At 33.9% G+C, this 5,119-nt stretch overlaps 1 protein-coding gene across 1 annotated transcript in view; it reads left to right on the plus strand.

Moving 5' to 3' along the window:
• The window catches only part of LOC107670264 (rho guanine nucleotide exchange factor 26), an 82,118-nt gene that overhangs the window by 3,071 nt on the left and 73,928 nt on the right, over nt 1-5,119 (plus strand). The gene's annotated exons all lie outside the window — the stretch shown is intronic.

The following is a 5,119-nucleotide window of genomic DNA, read 5'->3' on the forward strand; positions in this document are numbered from 1 at the left end:
AACCGCTTCCATCGGCGCTGCTGCAGCAAAACACACGGTTGCTAACATGAAACATTATTATCATGTGAGTATTATGACCAGTACTTAATTTGATCCTGCTGGATCCTGTTCCGGAAAATGTCAGATTTGAAATGTTTGCGTTCCTGTAGGCCTATTTGTTTTTAAAATCCGGCATTTACAGCGCATTAGATCGTGACAGTGCATGCGTGCGTGCATACGAGACGGAGCGAGCGCGGGCTTGGCTAGATGCATTTGGAGCTTATTCCTCGCGTCTCATTTGGCACAAATCCAAATGTTTCCATATTCGCAATGTATTTGAATGTTAAACTATTATTTATAATGTAAACTAGGCTTGTACTTTACACGCATTCGCATATAGACGGAAACGATCATCATTTTCCTTAAAGCATCCCATTTTGTCCCAGGGCTTGAAAACCTGTGCCCTAGGCTAGTTAGGTCCATGCAGAAACTAGTGAACGATGCTCAGTTGTGGCATCACCGTTTAGTGACATAATTGAATGCTCCGGGAAAACGTATAGTCAGTGTCGGTCACAGCGCCTTTTAATTGCTGTTTTTAATCCAGCAATTATTTATTTACAAATTATAAGCTCTGATTATGACAAGTGTGGTATAAAAGCTTTGTTTATTAGAGGAATAATTGGTTAGCTGAAAAATGTTACATCGCGACCATGCTTTTGGATGCCGTTCGAGCCCATATAGCCTACATTCACGCGGCTTTGTTCTGGTTTGCCAGTTGGTCACGAATTTCCACAAATTCAATAATATTTAGGAATTGTTTCTTTTCCTAAATCCTCACCGTCTAGCCCATAATTTCGCAGGTTTATTTTATTGTCATTCACTTCTTATCACTGTTTTCGCATCTAAGGGAAATGAAAGATTTCATGGCCATGAATTAAGAATTCGTTCGATTTATTAATTTGTTCCCTCATTTTAGTTAAATCATGGGTTATTTAAGGAACAAAATTAATGAAACATGGACAGTGGCCACAAATTAATAAATTGTAGGAACGAATTAACAAGTTGTAGGAATGAATAGCCTATCTGTCCTGTGTCCCACAGCCCTGCAAAGCTGAGAGCCCGATATGAAAGAATTATCTGGGGAAATTACTTAGTTACTACATTTCTATTGCTTTCCATGTTGAAGAACTTTGTGTTGTTTCTATTTTAATGTACTTTTAAAGTTTAAATCACATTAAAAGCTTAATTTGTACATTATGAATGAATGATGATGCATTTATATACCGTCACACACAGCCGCTCGCACGTGTTTTGCGCATGAGCCGCACGCAGCCCCCTTAAAGCATCCCATTTTGTCCCAGGGCTTGAAAACCTGTGCCTAGGCTAGTTAGGTCCTGCAGAAACTTGTGAACGATGCTCTTAGTTGTGGCATCACCGTTTAGTGACATCATTGAATGCTTCGGGAAAACGTATTGTCAAGCGCCTTTTAATTGCTGTTTTGAATCCAGTAATTATTTAGTTACAAATTATAAGCTCTGATTATGACAAGTGTGCTATAAAAGCTTTGTTTATTAGAGGAATAATTGGTTAGCTGGAAAATGTTACATCGCGACTTTGTTCTGGTTTGCCGAAATAAAAACTTGAAATCACATCATATGACCCCTTTAATACAAGTTCAACTGAACAACACAGGTAGTGAGCCCTTGGTAACACTTTATAATAACTTTCATTATTAAATCATTAACAAACATGATATAATGCTTAGCAGATCATTAGTTAATATAGCTAGAAATATGAGATAATGTGCTTGTTAATGTTTACGAATGTACTTATTAAACATTATCTAATGAATAACAGGTCATTATTTCATGTAAATAATCATGCTTACAAATGTCATTCAACTTTCAATTTATGTGATCATGCACTTCTTGAAAATCTTCAAATGATTTTAACAGATGTAATACAATGATTTAAAGCTTTTGTTAATGCACAACACTTTTGCTGCTACTGAGGTGTGATACGGGTACAGTTAGGGACAGGTTTGGTGTATGGGTAGGTTTAAGGGTTGGTTAAGGGGTGAAAAGTGTACAGGGACAAATTGATTACTATAAGAGAACGTGGTTCAATCTGTTTATATTACATTGTTTTGATAAATGAACAAGTATTTTCTTGAAAAATACATTAGTTTTCTCCTGTTGATGTATGATTAAAGGAATATGTTTTTTAATATGTTTAATGATATACAGTAGTATACTAATATAAGTGTTGAGGCCCAAATTACAATGTGCGTGATGTCTTTAGTGAGCATTTAGCTAAACTGAACTAAATCACTCTTTAAACAAACGTTGTTACAGCAGCTAAAAGTTCAATGCTCATAAAGATACTAAAAGATTAATAAACATTAACAAATGATGAATAGTTTCAAATTTAGATTGGGTACTGCAAAAACATGAACAAATAATCGCCTAAAATGATTTGTTAAGATGTGTAAATAGTAGAAATCTACACAGCAAATGAAAACCAAATGTGACCTTTACAGACTGTGATTATTTATTTATTTTTCCCACAGCATTTGTAAATGTAAAAAAGAGCATTAGGTCATATATGAAAAGTACATTAACAAGTAAGCTTGTAATTGTATAATTTCTGTTAAAATCAATTGTAGATTTTTTAAAAAGTGCATGATCATATGAATCAAAAGTTTAATGACCTTTGTAAGCATTAACTAGGCTAATGATCTGTTAAGCATTATATAATGTTTATTAATGAAGCTTTTAATCATTGTAAACCATCTGTCAAAATAATTTGAAGATTTTTAAAAAGTAGCCTACATGATCACATGAATTGAAAGTTAAGTGAAAAGTGAAGGGACATGTGGCCAAGTATGGTGACCCATACTCGGAATTAGTGCTCTGCATTTATCACATCCAAAGAGCACACACACAGCAGTGAACACACACACACCGTGAACACACACCCAGAGCAGTGGGCAGCCATTTTTGCTGCGGCGCCTGGGGAGCAGTTGGGGGTTCAGTGTCTTGCTCAAGGGCACCTCAGTCGTGGTATTGAAGGTTTAGAGAGCGCTGTACATTCACTCCCCCCACCTACAATCCCTGCCAGTACGAGACTCGAACCCACAACATTTGGGTTACGAGTCCGACTCTAACCATTAGGCCACGACTTCCCACTAAATGTTAAAAGCATTTCAAATTACATTAAATAATGATCTATTAATCATTAGGTAATGTTAAATTAGTAGTACATTAGTAAGCATTAACAAGCATGTTATCTCACATTTCTAGCTATGTGAATTTGTTATATATTTATGTTGATTTATTAATGAAAGTTATTATACAAATTTATGAAATTGCAAAATTATAAAATTGCCTGTAACTCAAGAAGTATTAAAAAGATAGGTCACACCTTACAATAAGGTCCCATTAGTTAATGCTAGTTAATGTATTAACTAACATGAACAAACCATGAAGAGTACAATTATTACAGTATATATTAATCTTTGTTAATGTTAGTTAATGAAAATAAAGTCGTTCATTGTTAGCTGTTAATTCACAGTGCATTAACTAATGTTAACAAGTACAACTTTTGATTTTAATAATTCATTAATGTTGAAATTAGCATTAACTAAGATTAATAAATGCTGTAGAACTTAGTATTGTGCATTCTTAGTTCATGTTAACTAAAGTAGTTAACTAATGTTAACTAATGAACCTTTTTGTAAAGTGTTATAAAATAAGGATATAAAATATCTTTATATCCTTTTAGATTATTGTTCTTAACAAACTTTCCTTTTGGTATCTTAATTTTAAAGGCCCTCAATGGTTCAATTCCAGAGATATGGAGATCTTAATGCGGCTCCATGAGTAAATTGGTAAATTGTTCACATTTTCAGTGGTCAAAAACCAAATGTGGGTCACTTTGCATTACTTTTTTCTTTTAAAGAGGAATATCTGATCTATGTGATTTTCTATCAACACAATTGCATATATAGAACATACCTGTCTGAGTGACATAAATATTATTTTTTCCAAAAGTTTGCATGCCTGTAACTCTAAAAGTATTCAACAGATTTTAACAATAGACATACTGATCTCTGTAAAAATAAAATAATGATGCTGCCAGCTTTGGTCATTTTTATACCCCTGTAAATTGGCTCTAAATCTCAAGTGAAAATGTATCTCTTTTTTTCTATCAGCTCAATTGCATAGAACATACAAGTCCGAGTGCCATAAATATTATTTTTCTAAAGTTGTCATGCCTGTAACTCTAAAAGTATTCAAGATATCTTAATCCTTCATTCTCATTCTTAATAAACTTTTCTTTTGCTATCTTCATTTCTAAGGCAATATATGGTTCAGTCCCATAGATATGGACCCCATAGATGGGACCCCAGTGTGACTCAATGTTCAAATGTTTGAATTTTACCAATTTTCAATGGTCAATAACCAAATGTAGGTAACTTTTTAAACAGCTGATAGTTATTGTGTTTAAAGAGGAATGTCTGAAGAACAAATACTGAAACTAGAAGTGTATCTTGTTTCCCTCTATCAAAACAACTGAATACAACACACCTCTCTGAGTGCCAAAAACAAAAAAATTTCTTAAGTTTACAAGTCTTTAATTCAAGAAGTTTTAAAGATATCTTAATGTCATTTTAGATTCTTGTTCTTTTGTTTTTTCTTGTTCTTTCGGATTCTTAATTTTTAAGGCCCTTTATGTTTTAGTTTCATATACAGTGGTGTGAAAAAGTGTTGGCCCCCTTCCTGATTTCTTATTTTTTTGCATGTTTGTCACACTTTAATGTTTCAGATCATCAAACAAATTTAAATATTAGTCAAAGATAACACAAGTGAACACAACATGCAGTTTTTAAATGAAGCTTTTTATTATTAAGGGAAAACAAAATCCAAAACTACATGGCCCTGTGTGAAAAAGCGTTTGCCCCCTAAACCTAATAACTGGTTGGGCCACCCTTAGCAGCAACAACTGCAATCAAGCGTTTGCGATAACTTTCAATGAGTCTGTTACAGGGCTGTGGAGGAATTTTGGTACACTCATCTATGCAGAATTGTTGTAATTCAGCCACATTGGAGGGTTTTCGAGCATGAACCGCCTTTTTAAG

This window comes from Sinocyclocheilus anshuiensis, unplaced genomic scaffold (genome assembly GCF_001515605.1).
Source record: "Sinocyclocheilus anshuiensis isolate Anshui unplaced genomic scaffold, SAMN03320099.WGS_v1.1 scaffold1017, whole genome shotgun sequence".
Classification (NCBI taxonomy): domain Eukaryota; kingdom Metazoa; phylum Chordata; class Actinopteri; order Cypriniformes; family Cyprinidae; genus Sinocyclocheilus; species Sinocyclocheilus anshuiensis.